This window comes from Acomys russatus, chromosome 1 (genome assembly GCF_903995435.1).
Source record: "Acomys russatus chromosome 1, mAcoRus1.1, whole genome shotgun sequence".
Lineage (NCBI taxonomy): Eukaryota > Metazoa > Chordata > Mammalia > Rodentia > Muridae > Acomys > Acomys russatus.
Window position 1 is genome coordinate 12,097,330 of NC_067137.1, and position 21,549 is coordinate 12,118,878.

The 21,549-nt window shown below is 38.3% G+C and overlaps 1 protein-coding gene across 4 annotated transcripts in view; it reads left to right on the forward strand.

The window, feature by feature from the left end:
• Positions 1–4,250: 4,250 nt before the first annotated feature.
• Slc8a1 (solute carrier family 8 member A1) overlaps positions 4,251–21,549 on the forward strand; it is a 354,337-nt gene continuing 337,038 nt past the window's right edge. For all 4 annotated transcript variants that reach the window (XM_051162630.1, XM_051162869.1, XM_051162794.1 and 1 more), the window contains exon 1: positions 4,251–4,416. The gene's annotated coding sequence lies outside the window, so the exon portion shown is untranslated. The remainder of the gene's footprint in view (positions 4,417–21,549) is intronic.

Consider the following 21,549-nt stretch of genomic DNA (forward strand, 5'->3'; position numbering starts at 1 on the left):
CCTGCTCAGTATCCTGGTGGCTACACATCAGCAATTCCAGCACTCTGCAGATCCAGGTATAAGCATCAGAAAGTCAAGGTCATGGCCAGAGGGATCTATGAGACCTCTGACACCCAAATAAATTGTTCATGGATTTTGATACAACACAAACTAGTGACGTTGATGCGTTGATGAAAAACCCAGCAGCTCCTCAAGTGACTAAACATAAACTTTACCATTAAGAAATAGCTCAGAAATTACGTGTGCATCTGTGTGCATGCGCATTCATGTCTGTGTAAGAAAATCTACAAAAAAAATTAAATAATGACGGCTTAGGGATGGCTGGGGTGGAGAAACAGGGACACGAGAAATTTTTCTAGAAATGGCTCTGATGATGCTTGTGTATATCTGTTAATATACCAAAAAGCATTGAATTATTCACCTTGGCCCAGTGAGTTGCGTGGTGTGTGTGAAGAAAGCGTCTCTCTAAGATAGAAATCTGGGCATGTGCTGACTGAATGCAAAGAAAACCAGACTCAACCATTTTATCAACTGTGGGGCTGAAGACAGGGCAAGAAAACCTCCGAGATGCTGAGTTCTGAGGCGCTCCTCAAGAGTAAGTAAGTGCTTCGCTGGGTCTCTTCCCATTTATTTAGAGCCAGATATATTATCTTTTTGCATACAGACTAAACTGAGCCCTGATGATGATAAAAATCCTCCTGGATTTAGCCACTCATTCATGGTATTGGAATGAACTAACTATAAAAAGAAATATATATACATATATACATATATTACTTAAATTTCTGCCTCATAATTATTAATTATAACTGCTTTAAACATTGAATCAAAGGAGACATTTCACTATTTCACTATCTGCCTCAAAACTGTTTCAAATTTTGTTGTATCATTCATTAAATTTTTCATGAATGACACCTTTCTATTCTTAGACAAAGAAAAAAGAAACTGGATTGATCAATAAGTGAGCATTGGTAATAATTTTAAAAATCATGGTTCTTACTAATGTGTCAAATCCCATATTTTTATTAATAAACTTGTACCAGACATCCAAATGAGCAACACTAGGTAACATCCAATGTCCTTGAGTAACTGAGAACCTAAAGTTATCTCCATAAACCAAAATGTTAGTTTTACATCCTGGTTTCCTGTATCCTCTCACAATTCTTAGCTACAGAGACAACAGGCTAATGTGGCTTATATCCTCTCACACAGAAGAGCTGACAATTTAATGGTTATTAGTTGATAGTTAACTATTAATCGTCCATTTTTTTCACTTAGCAGTGCATTGGATTCTTCAATAGGTTCACGCTAAGATTTGGTTAGTATAGGACAGATACTGATGGAGGCTGGAGATACACAAAGTTCCTGACCTTTGGGAACCAAAGGCAGCAAAGTTAATGGGAGAGTTATTGTCAGTTATTTATGGTATAAGATAGAAGTAAAGCCTTCAGAGAAGACATTGAGTTGAGTCACATGACAGAGGCTATGCTCTTGTGAAATGGAAGTGTGTGTGTGTGTGTGTGTGTGTGTGTGTGTGTGTGTGTATACACTTTTGACAAAAGATGAAATCCTTTTCATTGAAAGAACAGCATCTGCTAAGTACCTCAAAGGAAACAGCATGCCCCATAACAGTTTTCATGTCTTATTCTCAGAGTAAAGCTAATAGATGTTGATACATTAAGTCATAACCCCCACAAGGTTCAGGGGAAAACTTTTTTCTTTTTCCCTGGAAATAACTCTATCTTCATTGTGAGATATTTTTTTCTGTTAAATGGCCTGTAAAACATCCCTCAGAGTTTTACAGGGAAGAAAGAGGATAGTCACGAGTCTCCTGAGATTTCTCTTTCCCTAGAGTGCTGCCTATCCAAGGCAAAGTAAGAACCTGGCCCATTTTCCTGCAAACCTCACCAGGAACAAGCCAATTCAATTTGGCAAGCCCAAAATGGCAAACACAATTTGGAATATACAAGCACCCCATACCTTGGATGTTCCTAACATCAGAGCAGAATTCCCAAGGGTTTTGAAGTTCAGCCAGTCAAAGCAAATGTCTGCAAATCCTCTCGATAGAAAGCAGACATCCCATCGCCGTTATATTTAGCTGCAGAGTCACTGTGGGGCCCGCATATCAATCACCTTGTAGAATAAATACCTAGCACCTTACACTGTAAGACGTAGAAAAAAATTAGTCTGTAGCATAAAGTCTGTCCTAAGAAGAATGACTGTTGACTTGACAGAGAAGGAAATAGAATTATAGGACGCGAACAGTACCATGCAACTCTTTTGAAAGGATCACCTAGGGAGTGATGACCAGAGCACCTTTCATCTGAGTCCTGTGTTCATTTTCTTGAATGCATGCTCTACATTAAGTTTGGCTTCCTTTCTTATGGCGAAAGGTACTACCTCAGACAGGCTACAGCGACTGAAGGGTCATTGTTGCTTGATTATGGTTTCTATCCTACTTGTCTTTCCTTGTAAGTGTTTGTCCTTGAGTCTGTCCCCCTTTGGTGTAATTTCAGGCTCCAAGTTTGTTCTTCAAGGAGGAAGTTGGTAGAGAGAGATAAAGCCTGAACCTTTCCTCATTCAAAAGGTAAATGAAAACCTCCCTGGAGTGTTACCCATAGATCTCCTGGTAAAACCTACTTGGCCGAAACAGGGTGATTTGGTCATTCCTAGGTAGAGGCAATAATAAAACGGAGGATTTTGCTTAAGAAGGATTCTACTTAAGAAGCAGAAAAAGACAATGAATAACCCAGCGTTAACAGCTTGTGAGTTAGGGGGACATCAATCATGCCTAGAATTCAGCTCCATTAGGTTGGTTTTAAAAATAACCTATCTTAATTTTTGTTGTAAATTATCATTTTAATAGGCTAGATCTTCTTTAATGTAGAGGCAAAGAGTGTCATTAATTTTAAAAACATAATATTACCCTTCATTTTTCTGAACTTGTTTTCTACAGAACACTCAACATTGAAAGTTCTTAAGTTTTCTACTAATGCATCTATTTTATACTTTGTTTTAATCCATATTTTTGTGTTATTAATTACCTTCACCCTTATTTCTTTGGTGTATTTTTCTCATTGACTTGTTTGTTTCAGACAGGGTCTCTTATTGCCCAGGCTCATTGCGTAGTCAAGGATGACTTTAAACTTCTGATCCTCCTGCCTCCATTTCCTAAGTGCTGAGATTGGGAAGAAAGCATCACTATACCAGTTTGTGTTTTAACTTATAATAAAAAATTTTAAACTAATACAAAGGTTAAAAATATGTTTTATCTCTGCACTCTTGTTTGTGTCCTGAGGCACTTAATATTAGGGGAAGCAATGTAATTGAATTTTAATAAAAAAAATGAACTTAGGGATTGGAACCATATATTAGAGACTTTTAAAAAAACAGGGTGTAACTCCACTTTTAAAAACAAAACCCAAAAAATGAAAAGCTAAATTGCAAATAAACAAAAAAGCAAACTAAACTAAAAGGCTCAGTCTACGTGCCACTAAGAAGACCACTCTCTACTCCTCAGGGCCAGAATTAGTTCCTGTTTAAGGATTAAATCTGAGTTATATGCCTCAAAAACTATTATTATTGGCAGAGAAGAAGCTTAACAATTCTTATTTGCTCAGATTTGTGTTCTTTAACAGTAAAAACATTTTCTAAATCTCATTTTATCAAGCAATTCTTACTAGCTTACTGTAGCCTAAATGCCAAGCTGTTTAAAGACAACTCTGATTCTCCTCTCAGATTTTGACAGCTTTGACCCTCTGCTGTCTTTTTCTTTAAGATGAATCATCCAGAGGGCTAAGAATCATTTCCAGATAGATAAATATCTCAAGCATTGATCTATTAATTCATATGTAGTGGGATACCGAAGTCATGTTCATTGAGCTCCTCAGCCATTCATTCACTCACTCATTCATTCATTCATTCATTCATTCATCTATTAACTGTTTCACAGGTCCCACTAGGATGTTATTACTAAGCCTCTCCATGTGAAGAATTTGGTAAGGGCTATAAGCTTTGTGTGTGAATCAGGTAGAAATTGATTTTACGCCAAAATCAGGAGAATAAGTCTGCCAATCTCTAAAGTGTATGTGTAAGAGTGTGTAGTGGCAGGATTGTGGGTGGGAAACGGGCTGGCTGGAAGGATGTCTATATGTGTATTTTTATCACCCATGTGTTGGATAAGGTTGAGAGCTGCCAGATAGCTTCTCGACAGCTTGGAGTTACTGTTGGGAACAGGTCCATGTATGGAAGCGAAAGCCGAAAGGCATAGATAAGCTGCGAGCCAGCTATGCAGCCATGCTTAGAGACACCAAGGACAAGCGTTCCCGGCTTCTTTCTTTCTGGTCAATCTGGAGCGGCCATCAGAGCTGGTCAGTTTCGCATCAAGCCCACGCAGACAGAGGAGGCTTGACAGAGGTAGGGGCAAAGTTTTTTTAAATGAAACTTACATAAAAGATAATACGCTTCTACTCCCGCCTAAGCCCTCAATTTTCTTAAGGAAAGATGCCAAAATATTTTGGGGGAAAAAATTAGAGTCTGATTGAGATTTGGTTTGAGGTTGATGACAGAAGTATTTAACAGCTATTCCTTCACCTGGCAGGACAGTTTAACTACTGAGGGAAAGTGACAACACCAATTGGCTGGCAAATTAAATCTCTTTTTCCTGGGTCATTCGCCACTCAGATACTTGTGAGTCGGCTTCTTCCTAGACATTGGCAGCACATTTTGGGATGGGCTCTACAGCATCCCACGGGGCTCGGCTACACTCATGTGCTTTTGGTAGGGTGGGTGGGATGTGTCGTTTTCCTTGTGCTTTCTTGGAAACTAGCAAAAGCTCATGTGTGTGGCTAGTTCTTCTTGGATTACCGAGGGAAGGTTGGGAAAAGGCATTATTATTTTTAGCAGCTGAAGTCAGTTTTGCGGTGCTTCTCAGTGGCTTACAGATAGATCACAGCCTGTTCAAAGACTTTTGTGGGTTTTTTTTTTTTTTCACAAACATGCCCTGTGTAAGTTAAAGTAGCTAAAAACTAGCTATATTCCCTGGAGTTTTATAAGTACATTTGGCAATTTGTTTTTGTTCTTTCTTCACTGTAGAGGTGCAAACCTTAAGCATTTGAAAGAAAATACTTCTAGATACTATAATCGTGATACTTTTAAATTTGTCGTTAGTCATGGTTTGAAAATAGTGGTTTGTACCAGAAGAGGGAAAAGCTCTGACTCAGAAGTTCAGGGTCAAATCATGGACATGAGGACAAGAGCAGCAATGTCAGCATCTACATGACTACTTTGTTTCCTGGAATACGGGTTAATCAGCCAATCATATTCACTGCATTTGGAAATGCCATTTCAGATGGTTACCAAAGTTTGCCTGCTACACACACATAGAAGCTGTGGAGGATATCCTAGGCCACGCTTCTAAAATACATGTGGCTTTTTTCTAGGATGAAACTAAAATAATTCTTACAAAGAATGGTGCAGTGGAGACTCAGGCTTTATGTTGTTAAGGACAAAGTGTGTACAAGTCAAGTCAGATTTGAACTGACTCTCCTAGTTTAGTTTTCAGTTGTGTGACATAGCATGTTAGGGGAATATTTAATGCGATTTGTCTTCTCTAATGACAAATATGACATGGAAAATAGTGAATATGTAAGTAGAGTTTATAATGCTGAGCAAGAAGGTGTTCTCTGGATATATTCAATTTCCAGGGAAAGGAATGACAAATATAGAGGAAGTGCACAGAGTGCTTTCCTCTAAGCCGTAGGTGGGCCACTTCACTTAAACAAACAAAAAAGGCAGAACAAAGGAGATGGGATTTATTTCGACAATACAATATCATCCTCATGACACTCACAGAACTAAAACATGGAAAACGCATTAAACTATTCTTCTACCTACCCATTTACATTGGTAATATGCTCAATTTATAAGGCACTTAAACCTAAGGAATGCTAGACTTCACTAAAGAAATACCAATATTCTGGGAGAAGGAAAGAGGAAAGAGAAGAGGGGAGAGGAGTGAAAGGAGTGAAGAGGAAAGAAGAGGGGAGGGGAGGGGGAGGGGAGGAGAGAGATTGTATATTCGTTATTCTAAACTAACAGAGCAAAGCTGTCATAACTTTAGCTAAAGTGGAACAGGCCTAGAAAAGTACAAAAGAGTGCCTCTGAAATACTTAGTTAAACGCCACATACCAGTCGGCTTCCCGAAAGACAAAGCAGAGCAGGAGCCTGCCCAGTTCTCAGTATGTAAACGGTTCATAGAAAGGATGCCACCAGCATTTGTGAGCAGATGCAATGCATACAAGCTGCTGGCTACTTTTCTCTCATTTGCTTACTGCCAAGCCCATTTCAAATCTGCACTCCTCAAGAGAAATATCTGTTCCTGTTTTTTTCCCTCTAAAAAACAAATTCAAGAAACAAATATACGTAGTAGAAATGATTGGCTGCTATTTTTATGTATAGTAGGTTAACATTAATGACAATGTTCTTTCTGATTTGTGACGTGTGTGTGTGTGTGTGTGTGTGTGTTCCATGAATTTGTAACATTTTTACTGATCATAGTCACCCCTCACCACCTCTCTCCATCTTCACCTAAGACGTCCATCTATTTCTCTCACTCTCAGGCTGATAGACAAGCCAAGAAAAATGATGTTTGGTACTCTGGTTGTTTTTTGCTGTTGTTATTTTATTTTGCTTTGCTTTGTCAACTTGACACAAGCTAGAGTTAACTAAGGGCCCTCAATTGAGAAAATGCCTCCATCAGACTGCCTCCAGGCAACTCTGTAGTGTATTTTCTTGATTAATGATTGACAGGGTTGGGGACAGCGCCACCATGGACAGGTGGTTTTGAGCTGTATATGAGTGGGACTGAGAAGGCCAGGAAGAGCAGTCCAGTGAGCAGTGCTCCACCACAGTTTCTGTTTCAGTTCCTGCCTCAGGAATCTTTCCTGAGTTCCTGACCTGACTTTCCTCAATGATGAAATGTGACCTGAGAATTGTAAGATGAAATATACCCTTTATTACCCAAGTTGTTTTTTTTTTTTTTTTAATCATGATGTTTTATCACAGCAATAGAAACACTACGTCAGAGAGGATAGTGGAACACAGGTCGTTCATGACTTCCTAAACATTGACATGTGACTATGCATGTAGAAAATTGATACTAATATCTTACTTTGTGGGAACTAAAGTGTTTTTTATGAGAATGGAATGGATTTAATGTTGTAGAATAGAGTGATCTGCAGTCTGAGGCTTATTCATGGTGAGAAAAGTTAACACGTGTCCAGATAACACACAACACAGCTTTGATATTTCTGCCTACAATGTGGAGGAAGAAAGTGCACTTTGTGCTCTTGTGATTTATTGTGTCATTATAGGTAGAAGGAGAAGGTGCTTAAGGAGGCTTGAATGGGATTGATAAGATGGAGAGAGACTATAGGAGAGGAAGAATCATTTCTTCCCTTCCTGGAAATATGGACAATTTGGTCCATAGAAAAGCTTTTTACATTGGGGAGTGGTTTGGCATACCATTAGAAATTCTAAAAAACAAACAGAAAATTCACAACCAACTACATTGGGAGATGGGAGTGGAATACCATTAGAAAGTCTAAAAAACAAACAAACAAAAATCATAAACTGTTTGCTGAGGTGCTTAAAGCTGAGACATTGTTTGGTTCCAGGCAGAACACCAAAAAAATCTCAAGAACATTTAAAATAAAATTACAAACGACATAAGACTAGAGGAACAACCTACTGGGGACACATTTCAAGACCACAGAGATGCATTTCTGCCAGTCAATGAATGACAGTAGAAATTCCTTCAACTCTCAGATCTTAAGTGGGCTATCCCATCCCAGAAACAACCTCTTTCACGTGCTTAGCATTACATATTCTCTTGTGGTGAGGTGTTAGGAGAAAAATTGTGCATCAAGATGTTATTCAAGATATTTTCATACTACATAAATAATAACATGGCGGGATGGAACACTTGGGCTGCATATAGCATTAGTGATTAAAGGCAGTCTTCCTCCCCCCCCTTACTGTTCCTGACTCAATCACTCTTCTTAACACTGTCTGCACCTTCCAGTCCCTCTGGAAAGGTGAGGCTCAGCAGTACTGCTGATGAACTGATACTCTGGTGAGGACCAGACTAGGGGAGCTCGGTTTCTGAATGCACTCCATGAAATTTCAACATGTGGCCAGTTACTAAGAACTAGTTCCTCTTGAAATAAAAACGTAATAATCAGTCTAGTTTATTGTAACAATGGGGAAATGAAATGTCTACAGCTGAAGATTATAAAATAATAATAATAAAAGTCAGGGTTCCTAGTAAATGTTTGAAAATCCCAGTACTGGTGAGGCAGCAATGGGGAATCCTGAGTTTGGGGCCAATTAAGGCTGCATAGTAATACCCTGTCTGGGAGAGATGGAAGGAAAGAGAGAGGGACAGAGAAAAAACCCAAAGGATAACCTGTGTAATCTTGGCTCATGAGAAGTTCTTATTAAATCCCCAATACGTGTAAATAGATCTTCTTTTATATAGATGAAAGTACGGTGGACATTTGATATATTTCATACTCTTTAGTCCAAATCCTGTATGAACACTAGCCACAATTATTAAAAAATATAACTATGCATATTGACATGTTACTGCTATATGAGATTTCATATTGTTTAACAAATCACCACACAGCTATCGTGAATAAGGATATTACTTCTGGTAGCAATAATTCTCAAAACAATGGGCAGGTTGCTTTAATGAGAAATTATGCCATTTTGCCTTTTACCTTTCCAGTAGGGACCAAGAACTCTAGGGAAAGAGTGTACATAATTTCATGTAAAAATATTAGTATTAATTTACCACAAAACAAAATATATCAAAATGTACAAATATAAACCTCACTTGGCTGTGAATGCAGCTTGGTACATAAGCTGCTTACAAGCATAGAAGCCTGAGTTCAGGCTCCAAGACTCACTTAAAGCATCCTGTCACAGGGGCCTGTTCTTGTAATGCTAGGATTGAGGAAAACAGGACAGAAAGATCACTGGGCAAGTCTGTGAGGAGGGGCAGTTGTCAGAATGCTCAGAGCTAAGGGTGCTTTGTGTCTAACAGTGTGAACTTCACTCTGGCTCTGTGTGTGATTTGCATACTAAACCCAGTCTCTATCAGTCTCTGCTTTCCATGAAGTTGTAACTATCTTTTAAAGACAAGATTGCAAAATACTGATGGTTTCTTACACTGGCCAACTGCTGTTGATATCATCTTTGTAAGTAGCTTGGATTTTCCCCGAGTCTGATTCATTTACTGATCACTAAATACACTGAAGGAAGAGTGGTCATATTTCTAGAAGTGCAGAAATGATGCCTCTAAGGTTCTTGAATGACTCAGCACTCTTGAGATGAATTGTCATAAGAGTCTGGTTGATGAAGAACATTGATTCTAGCCTGAGTCCTACCAAAGGAAGTCTGAACACTATCACCTCCAGTATCAAAATAAGCACAGACATCTTTGTAATTATGTATATTTTATTTTATTGATTTTTATTTTATGTGTATGTGAGCTTTGGCTATGTGTTCTGTTATGTATTGTGTGTGCAATGCCTGCAGGAGCTGAAGAGAAGGAGGCAAATCTCCTTAAACTAGAGTTACAGAATGTTTTGAGCTGCTGTGCAGGTGCTGGGAACCAAACCTGGGTCCTCTGCAAGGGCCACTGTGTGCTCCTAACTGCTGAACCATTGCTTCAGATTCTACATTTATGAATACGAAGAGATTTAAAAGTAATATAAAAATAAAATCATGACATTATGGCAAAGAACCAGGGAACATTCAGTATCAAAAACAATTTTCTGAATTTCTGAATGGTGTGTTTTTGAGGGAAATGAGACAGAAGAATCCACTGAAGCCCCCTCCCCCGCCAGTGTGCAGTGTGTTGGATTACAGTGAACAAGGACAGTATGTAGTGTAACTTCAGTCTCTTCATTTGCCAGCCTGTCCTCTGAGAGACAAGATGCAATCATATACAAAACAGCTTTATGGGCCACTCAATAACAAGCTATTGAATTTAATGTCAAGAAACGGAAGTTTAGGAAAGCCTGGGGGAGGGGTCCCCTCATCTTTTCTCCTCTACCAATTACTGAGAAACAACATAAAAAGCCATGCACACATTTTACAATACCTGATAAGAAATAGATACAAAGAGTGTCGGCTTCCTCATCTAGCAGGCCTGCATCTTCCTGCCTTCATTTTTGATGAGGGTACTCATCCCATGACTCGCTCCTAAAGGAAAGCAGTCCACAATTTAGAAGTACTCACCCTTGGGCACACATCAAAGATACACTACCCACAACCATCAAGCGACTGTCCCTTCGCGACACATTAACACAAAGGCGCACTCCACAAACCTAGGACTAGAGAGCACACTTACTTCACGTCTGCAAAAGTCAACGTATCAGCACTGTTACTGTAGGATTTGTTCCTGATCTCAGAGGTGGAGAGCGGCCGCTAAGGAAGCCCCCTCAGTGTGTGTACGTAGTGAAGGACATCCAGAATAGACCTGAGCACTTTCAAAGCGGGCGTGGGCACAGCTTAGAATCTGGACTCATATCAGTCCACAGAGCAGAACGCAGAGTTGTGGGTTTTGTTCCTAACCTGTCTATGCAGCGATGCATAGCTGGGGAGTAAAGTCTGGCCTTAACCTATTGGCAAGACCCTGTCCTTTGTAACGTTCACCCCATCCTGCAGTCCTTGGTGCAGAGGAGCTACATAATTGTAGTCTAGTAGTTCACCATGGTTTACTATGAGCCAGTGACGTCATCCTATCGTGCACTCTTGTCAAGCTGTTTATGTGACTTTAATAAGCATAGTAACCTTGCTGACTGCACTGAGGCCTATCAGTGACTTGTATATTGCACGATGTCTTCTGTTTGAGTTTGGCATGTAGGATCACTTTTGATTTCATGGCAATTGACAGTCCTAGCGGCTCAGCTAACTTGAAACTAACAACTTTGCTGTGTAAAAGGAAAAATGGTGTTGTGTTCAGTAAATGTTCGAAAAAAGTAAAAAAAAAAAAAAAAAAAAAAAGGAACTTAAGTTTATCAAACTACCTGAAATCTCAACTAATTTGACTGGGTGTGTTATTCTGATGCATAAAATACATTCTGTGAGATGAAAAGCCTTTTGTGGATTGAAAGCCTCAGTTCAAGTTTAGGCAAGTCCATATTCAAATGCAGCTTGCTAACATGTTGAGGACAAGTTACTAAAATCTACATTGATAGATGTTGAATCTCTCCTATTTTCTGATTACACTTCTAAGGAGATAGCCTGTAGTCATTCATTATTCCTGACAAATACCCTATGAGAAAACCATCCACATTACCGATAGTGATGCCAATGCCCCAGTGATTAAATAATGTGCCCAAAGTCATACAGGTAAGTAAGAAGGCAGAGTTGGAAGCCTGTACTTAGCTGCTGTCTTACTCTCTCAATTATTTGTTTCATAGCCATTAAAAGTAAGAATTGATCAAATTAATACGTGGAAAGTAGTCTGCATAGTACCATCACATGGTTAGAGCAAAACGACCTTATTACTTTGGATTACATTTACTTAATTTCATATGCTTAACAAATTAATTACTTGAAATGCTCCTTTCAAGTGTCAACTAATTAAGAAGCAATATTAATTGCATTTTAAAAATTAATGTTTTCAGATTGTCACATAGAAATTATTTTGAAATGGAAGTGAAGCCACTTCTTTGTGACTGTATTTCCATCCTTACCATGCCTGTCAATTTGCTCACGCTTGAATAAATTGTATAGAAATTCTAATCACCCTTTTCAGTACTCTTCAATTTCAGAAAGCATGGGAATTAGGATAAAAAATGAGATAAGAATCTTCAAATGGAATCATTATAATTCTCCCATACATGTTAAATCCCATTTAAAATTTAATTCATAAATCTAAATCCATGAACAAAAAACCCACTTGATGTTCAACTTACAATTTAGATTACACTTATGAGCTCAGGACCTCTAAAAAGTTAATGTAAAATATGCACCAATATTGTGAGTCATGTATTTAGTTTAATAAAAATCATAATGAAATGCATTTCAACTAAGGCAATAAAAAATTGGTCAGGTTTTTTTTTTCCAAGAAGAGTATAATGAAAACTTTTGTCTTTTCTTCTTCTGCCCTCCCCAGGCATATGCAGAAGACTGTTTCCAGTCCTTTTAACACTCATGCATTTCCTCACTACAGAATCACAATAACTTATGTTATTGTTTCTCCAGAGAGGGCTTTGCTATTATTACCACAAGCACTCTTGTGCTTTGAGAGATCTATTATGAAGCCGACAGGAGAAATGGTAGATGAGAAAGATTAGAGACACAAATAGTAGGGTGTATTCAGACCTTGGCTGTCTATAGACCTAGATAAGCATCATTTCACAATATTATCAGGACCAATACCCCATCAACAGTAAACAACCACAGCAGTTGCTAAGTTAATAACATGACTTTCTGAGCAATTAAAAACATTGAAGGGCTGGGTAGGTAAGGACACCTGCTGCACAGTGGAAAGGGCATGACTTCAAATCCCCAGAACCAGTGAAAAAGCATCCTAGCATCCTCTGTAGTCCCAGTGAAAGATGAGAGTGAGGCAGAGACAGTAGAATCCCCAGACTTCCTGCACTCTTGTCTGGAGAATACAAAAGTGAACACAGAGAGGCCTGTCTTGAGCAAGGTAAGAAGATCAGGGACAACACCCAAAAGTATCTTCTGATCTCCATTAGCAAAGAATAATAAATGCATGAATGTGGGGGGGGGGCACGCAACACACACACACACACACACGCACACACGCACACACGCACACACACACACAAACACACAGTCACTGGTAAAAGAAAAACTTTAGAAGAAAAAAATCCCCACATTCAGTATGCTAAAAGTACACATTCAAAATGACAGAGAAAAATGATTCAGAGCAGTGTTAATATGTATTTAGCATAATCAATTAATATGTCTCAGAGCCAAAGTAAAAGGCCTGCATTACTTTGAAAAGGACAGGGGAAATAGATAATTAATATAACCAATATGTACCTCCAAAACCCTCTCTTCCTCATTATCATTCAAGTACACTATAATTACTTGATAAAATTATTTATTTTTAATGGAATACATGATGATCATTAGTTTCCTAGACAAAATTAGGTCTTTAAAAGTTGAGCAAGGCCGCAAGCTTCAAAACAAATTTTCTAAACTGTGGTCTGAGAAAGAGATCTTTATACTTTGTAACACTCAATGTTATGGTAAAAAGCAAAGTTTATGAGCTGTCATACAACTGTCAAGTCAATAGAAGATATGTGGAGGGCATCAGTGTAGAATATGTACTGTTGTATTATGAGCCCTGAGGAATTCTGTGATGCACACTGGGATAAAATGGTTGTACTTTTGTGTGCAGGTCAGATGAACACTATTATGCAAGGGTAAAATACCCTGAGCATGTAAACCATGTAGATTCTTGTATTCACTTTGCTTCTCTGTCTATATTTACTGGCCTGGGATGGGCCACATAAAACAAACCAGAATCTTATTAGGGATACTAGAAAGGAGGCACTTTACTTGAAGACTGAAAGTCATGGTATGTTTAGAGATGATATAAGCAATGCTGATGTCTTGTACTAAGATCTTTCTCTTTAGATCTTGAGCCAGGCATGGTAGTTCATACCTTTAATCCTAGGAGTTGGAAGGCAGGTGGATCTCTGTGATTTCCAGGACAGCCAGGGCTACACACAGAGAAATTCCATGTTGAAAATAAGAAAAAAAGAAAAATCTTGCTTTAGGGGAACAGGTAGATCAGAGTGGAATGATGGGTATTTCACAGAAGCTTTGATTATTTACACAGTGGCACTGTTAGAAACATGGGCACCCTTTGAATAAGACAGTGGCATATTCTTACTGTTAACCTCTCTTGGCATACTTTTAAACAACTATTTTTATTTTGGGTTACTTAAATCTCTCCCTATTGCACCTGAATCCATTCCAACACCCCAACACCAGGTAAAGGAGAAAGCAGGTTAGTGGGGAAAGGGGGCATAGTTTTCCTTAGCTGCTTCCTGCTGTTTAGGGTCATTTGGTTCTTTGTGGCAAATCCAATCTTCAATTTAGGATACCTCCAAATTCCTTTCATCACACTGCATCAAGATCAGGCACGAGCAGCAGGGCGAAGCTCCAACAGCCTTATTCTTTGTAGGAGCCCCCAATCTCTCTTTGAGTCTGGCTTTTATCCCCACTGACAAAGACCACACACCCGCAGGAAGTAGTCCACAGCTGACAAACATCACATGTCTTCCCAACAGGCAGTTATCAGCAGTGTACAAACTGGAGCAGCCCCCTATTTCCCACACCTGGGATTAAAATAAGAACATGTTTACATAGAAACCAGACATCCACACAAACCTCTACTCAGGGTCCACAAATAAGTTGAATGAGGTGGTCCTGGGCATTAAGACTTCTACCAGATGTGAAAGGGCCAACCACAGAAGAACAAAATGAAACTGAACTATACTAGACATTTCTGCGCCCACATTTCTCTTTCTTACTGTATATCCTGTCTGGCTAAGAGTTATACTAAAACACTTCTAGAAAGGATCAGTTTCTAAGTGTCTCTGAGTCAATTACAGCTTCATTTTCTAAACTGAAGTAGATACCCTCCACCATATTCCTCAAAAGAGCATGCACATATGTCAAAAGCATTTGCCCATCAAAGTATCCCGGAGAAATACTATAGAACAATAGGCAATCTTTTAAAGTGTCAGTCTTATAAAGTGAGCAAAGGTGTTTAGTTATTCCTAATTTTCTAAGTTCTGTTGAAGAACTGAAAAAAATAGTATAAATGTTATATGTAGTGTCTCTTTACATATTTTAATGAAAATATCTGATTACTAATACAATCGGTGTCAGACAGGCATAATTCAAACAATGTTCAATCCAAAGAATATGGCAATCAATATCAGACATATGGTTAGGTATTCATCTTAAGCATGGCGGTCATAAGAAATGAAATTTAACTGGAAAACTAAATAAGGTGAGGCAGCGAATCATATGAATGTTTGGGTTTGTTTCCAGGAAGAATGAGAAGCAGAGAATGAGAAGGTACAGAGGTGGAAACACACCTGTGGTCCACTTTAGGCACAGTCAGGTAGTCAGTGAGACTACATCGAGAGTGGAGGTAACGTAAAAGATACATCAAGGACTTTGGATGTTAGGTGGCCATTGGAGGGCTATTAGCTGAGAAACGAAGTGATATAATTTACATTCAAAAAACTCATCAGTAAAGTAGGCATATTACATTGCAGAAAGGTGAAAGGAAAACAAACTTATACACACAGGCTCAGAAGCTATATAGCTGCTCATAGAAATAAAGACTTCTTAAGAGTAAAAGGGGAGCAGTTATCATAATGTATTGACACCAGTGAGCTGACGATGTCACAGACAAATAGGAACATATGTTTTCCTTGACTAAAGAGTACAAAGGAGTACTGAGTGGGTGTTTTAAAGAACAGGAGCTAATAATAACTTCAAACTCTTCCACCAAATACCAAATTTACAAATATAAATCACTGAGTAGAATAATTTTATGGATATACAAAATAGCAATAACTCAGGTAAATTGATTCTTTAGTGAATGAATTTTCAGGACTTTAAAAAGATTGTGTGTGTGTGTGTGTGTGTGTGTGTGTGTGTGTGTGTGTGTGTTAAATTATCTACTTTAGTAATCTTTACTGTGATTCAGTGATTTTCATAAATTTTTATTTTTAAGTCATATAAAATGGTACACAAGAAATAGGATGGGTAAGGAACATGATTCTGAGATCTGAAAAAAATTACTTAAATGGTTAGAGAGATGACTGAATAGTAGAGAGAATTCCAAATGATAACTTTTAAAAGATTAAATATATATATATATATTGGATATTTTATTAATTACTTTATTTATTCACTTTACATCCCCAATTTTAGCCCCTTTCCTCCTTTCCTCCTGTCCCACCTCCCTCCCTCTTCCCTTTACTGCCCTCCCCTACCCCTCAGAAAAGGGGATCCCCCTCACTCTTCCTAGCACATCAAGTCACATGAGGACTAAGCACATTCTCTTCCAACTTGGCCTGGCCAGGCACCATTACCAGGGGGAAGTGATAAAAAAGCATGCAACAGAATCCTTGTCAGCCACAGTTCCAGATCCCCTTACTGGGGGACCCACATGAAGATCAAGCTTCCCATTGGACACATATATGTAGGGGCCTAGGTACAATCCATACAGGGTCCTTGGTTGGCACCTTTGTCTCCTCAATCCCCCTAGGCCCTGCTAGTTGGCTCTGTTGGTCTTCTTGTGGAATTCCTGTCTTTCTATTCTTCCCCCACTCTTCCACAAGGCTCCCTGCTCTCCACACAGTGTTTGGCGGTGAGTCTCAGCATCTTTTTCAATCGACTGCTGTGTGGAGCTTCTGAGAGGATAGGTATGTTAGGCTCATATCTGCAAGCATAGCAGAGTGTCTTTAATAGTGTCAAGGGGTTGGCTCTTTGCCATGAAGTGGCCAGATATTTATTGGACCTTCCCTCCATCCCTGTTCTATCTTTATCCCTGCATATCTTGTAGGCATGGTGAATTATGGGTCAAAGTTATTGTGTGTGGGTTGGTGTTACCCTCCCTCCTCTAGGAGTTCTGTCTGACTACAGAGTGGCGTTTTCAGTCTGTATGACCCCTCCTCTCCCCACTCATAGGATTGCAGCTGGGGTCACTCCCCCATCTTCCCAGGAGCTACCCTGTTTTAGGTCTCCAGCTTGTCCAAGAGATACCTCTCTCCACCTATAGTTTCTCTCCTCTCTAAAAAATCTCTGTCCTCCCCTCCCCACTTCCGGTACAAATGCTCATTTCTGTCAGCTCTTCCTCTCCTATCCTGTTCCCTTCTTTAAGCACTTCCTCTGCCTACCTTATTTCCCCTTCTCAGTGGGATTCAAGCATCCTGCCTCGTCCCCTCCTTGATAGTCAGCTTCTTCTGGTCTGTGAACTATATAGTATGATCATCCTGTACTAAATGGCTAATATCTGCTTATAAATGAGTACATAGCATAAGCATCTTCTGGCTCTGGGTTACCGCTCTCAAAATGATCTTTTCTAAATCCACCCATTTATCCCAAAATTTCATGATTTCCTTGTTTTGAATAGCTGAGTAGGATTCCATTGTGTAAATGTACCACAATTTCTTTATCCAGTCATCACTTGAGGGAACCTAGGTTGTTCTAGTTTCTAGTTATTATAAATAAGAATCTATGAACACAGTTGAGCAAGGTGGTATAATTGAATCTTGGGTAGAGTTATTCCCAACTTTCTGAGAAAGCTCCAGATTGGCTTCCAAGGTGGTTGTACAAGTTTTCTCTCCCAATAGAATGGAGGAATGTTCCCCTTTCTCCATATCCTCACCAGGATGTGCTGTCATGTGATCTTGGCCATTCTGACAGGTGTAAGATGGAATCTCGGAGTCATTATGATTTGCCTTTCACTGATGACAAATGACTTTGAGCATTTCTTTAAGTGGTTCTTGGACACTCAAGGTTCTCCACTGAGAATTCTGTTTATAACTTTACTTTTTAATTGGATTGTTTGGCTTGTTAATATTTCATTTCTTGAGTTCTTTATGTATTTTGGTTACGAGCCCTTTCTCAGATATAGAGTAAGTAAATATCTTTTCCCAATCTCTAGGCTGCTGTTTTGTTTTAATGACAACATCCTTTGACTTACAGAAGCTTTTCAGTTTCATGAGATTCCCATTTATTAATTGTAAATCTTAGAGCATGAGCTATTAGTGTTCTATTCGAGAAGTTGTCTCCTGTTACAATGAGCTCAAAGTTGATCCCCACTTTCTCTTTTAATAGATATAGTGTATCTGGTTTTATGTTGAGATCTTTGATCCAATTGGACATGAGTTTTTGTGCAGGGTAATAAATATGTATCTATTTGTATTTCTCTACATGTAGACATCCAGTTAGACCAATAACATTTGTTGAAGATGCTATCAATTTTTTCATTGTATGGCTTTGGCTTCTTTGTCAAAAAACATGTGTTGCCATGGGTGTGTTGATTTATTTCTGGGTCTTTAATTTGATTCCGCTGATCTACCTGCAGTATTTATTACTATTTTATTACTATTGTCCTATAGTACAGCTTGAAATCAGGGATGGTGATAGCTTCAGTTGTTTTAACCTACAAGATTGCTTTACTTATCCTAGATTTTTTTATTTTTTCCACATGAAATTGAGAATTGCTCTTCCCAGATCTTGTCTTGGAATTTTGATGAGAATTGTATTGAGTTCTGTGGTGGGATTTTTTGGGTTCATTTATGTATACTATCTTATCATCTGCAAATATTGATATTTTGACACTTTCCTTTTCAATTTGTATCACCTTGATCTCCATTAGTTGTCCAGCTGAGACTCCAAACACAATATTGAAGAGATATAGAGAGAGTAGTCATCTTTGTCTTGTCCCTGATTGCCATGGAATTGCTTTAATTTTCTGTCCCTTTAATTTTATGTTGGCTATTGGCTTCCTGTATATTGCCTTTATTGTCTTTCAGCATGTGTCTTGTATCCATGATATCTCCAAGACTTTAAAGATGAAGGGGTATTGAATTTTGTTAAAAAGCTTTTTCAGCATCTAATGAGATGAACATGTGGTATTTTTTTTCCTTCAGTTCGTTTATATGGTGTAATATGTTGATGGATTTTTGTATGTTAACCCATCCCTGCATCCCAACGATGAAACTTAGTTGATCATGGTGGATGATATTTTTGATGTGTTTCCATCGTCTGTGTACAAGTATTTTATTGAGCATTTTTTGTCAATGTTCATAAGAAAAATTGGCCTGAGATTCTCTTTTTTTACTGGGTTTTGTGTGGTTTAGGTATCAGAGTGACTGTGGCCTCATAGAATTAATTTGGCAATGTGCCTGCTGTTTCTATTTTGTGGAATAGTTTCAGTAGTATTGGTATTAGCTCTTCTTTGAAAGTCTCCTAGAATTCTGTGATGAAACCACCTGGCCGTGTTTGTGGGTGTGTTTGTTTATTTTTGTTCTAGAGATTTCAGGTGTGCTTTTAAATTGTTTATGTGAGATGCCTCCAATTTCTTTATGATGGCACTTAGTACTATGAACTTTCCTCTTAGCACTGCTCTCATTGTTCCCATAAGTTTTGGTATGTTCTGCCTTCATTGTCATTGAATTTTAGAAAGACTTTAATTTGTTTCTTTATTTCCTCCCTGACCCAGCCATTAATGAGTAGAGAATTGTTCTGTTTCCATGAGTTTGTAGGAGTTCTATTGTTTCTGTTATTGTTGAAGTCTGGCTTTAATCCATGGTGGTTTGATAGAATACAAGGTATTACTTGAATTTACTTGTATCTGTTGAATCTTGCTTTGAGACAAAATACGTGGTCAATTTTAGAGAAGGTTCTATGAGGTGCTGAGAATAAAATATATTCTTTTGTGTTGGATAAAAAGTTTTGTAGATATCAGTTAAGTCCCACTGACTCATAACATTGGTTAGTTTCATTTATTCCTTGTCTAGTTTCTGTCTCAAAGTTCTGTACATTGAGAGAATGGTGTTGAAGTCTCCTACAATTAATGTGTGGGTTTTAATGTCTGATTTAAGCTTTAATAATATTTCTTTTATGAATGTGGCTGCCCTTGCATTTGGAGCATGTATGTTTAGAACTGAGAAGTCATCTTGATATATTTTTCCTTTGATGAGTATGACGTGCCTTTCTGCATCTCTTTTGACTAATTTTGGTTGAAGCTCTATTTAATTATATATTAGAATGAATACTCCAACTTGCTTCTTGTTTCCATATGCTTGAAAAACTTTTTTCCAGCCTTTTACTTTGAGGTAATGTTTATCTTTTTTGCTGAGGTGTGCTTTGTGTATGCAGCAGAATGGTGGATCCTGTTTTTACAACCATTCTGTTAGTCTGTGTCTTTTTATTGGTGAATTAAGACCATTGATGTTGAGAGATATTAATGACAAAAGATTATTAACTCCTGTTATTTTGATGGTGTTGGTGTTAGTGTGTGTGCTTATGTGTGCTTTCCTTCTTTGTTTTTGCTGGTGTCGATTTATTTATTTTTTGTGTTTTCTTTGATGTAGTTACCCTTATTGGGATGAAGTTTTCCTTCTAGTGTTTTCCGTAAGACTAGATGTGTGGAGAGATATTGTTTAAATTTGGTTTTGTCTTAGAAGATCTTATTCTCTCCATCTATGGTGATTGAGAGTTTTGCTGGGTGTAGTAGCCTAGGATGGCATCTGTGGTCACTTAGAGGATGCAAGACATTGGCCCTGGCCCTTCTGGCTTTACAGAGTCTCTGGTGAGAAATCATGTACAATTCTGATAAGTCTGACTTTATATGTGACTGGCCTTTTTCCCTTGCAGTTTTTAATATTTTTCTTTGTTATTTACGTTTAGTGTTTTGAGTATTATGTGATGAGAGGATTTTATTTTCTGGTCCTCTCTGGTGATCAGAGTGCTTCTTGCATGTTTATAGCCATCTCTTTCTTTAGGTTGAGATTTCCTTCTATGAAATTGTTGAAAATGTTTTCTGTTCCTTGGACTCTATACTCCATATGTTTTTCTATCCCTATTATGCATAGGTTAGCTCTTTTCATAGAATCTCAGACTACCTGGATGTTTTGTTCGGGAATTTTTTAGCTTTAAGTTTTTCTTTGACTGATGTATCAATTTCTTCTATTATTCTTCTATCCCTGAGATTTTCTCTTCCATTTCTTTGATTCTGTTGAAGGTACTTGCTTTCTTTACCCTGTTCTCTTCCTTAGGTTTTCCATCTCCCAGATTACCTCAGTTTATGTTTTTTTTATTGCTTTTACATTTTCAGGTCTTAACTGTATAATTCATTTGCATCACCTATTTTGCATCACCATTTAATTGTGTTTTCCTGTATTTCCTTAAGGGATTTATTCATTTCTTCTTTAAAGCCCTCTATCATCTTCATGAGACCAGATTTAAGGTCATTTTCTTCTTACTCTGCTGTGTTAAGATATCCTGGGTTGTTGTGGTATGTTGTTATATTTCCCAGGTCCTTGTTACTTGTGTTCTTCTATTGGCCTTTAGCTGTTGGCTCCAATTCCCTATTGATTGTACTTTATTAGGAGTTTATTAAAGGCATGTACCTCCCTTACAGCCCAACTACCTTAAATAGGAGGGAAAGGAGATTAAGGAGAACAAGAATGAAACTTTCTGGGTATCAGTTCCATGGGGCACTGGCATAATTCTCAGGAGTCTTGCAGATCATCTATCCAACAGAAGAAGCCTCATCATCCTTTGACTGAATTTGGAGTTATCCCCTGACACCACCTTGATGCCTTCACCAATCCTCCAACTTCCTGGCTTTAGGGCAAGAATCTCCTATGCCTCTCTCTCCCATTCCCTCCTCCCATTGAAGGTTGTTTTGCAATACAATAACCTAGCCAGAGTACCAGGCCCCTATCTTTT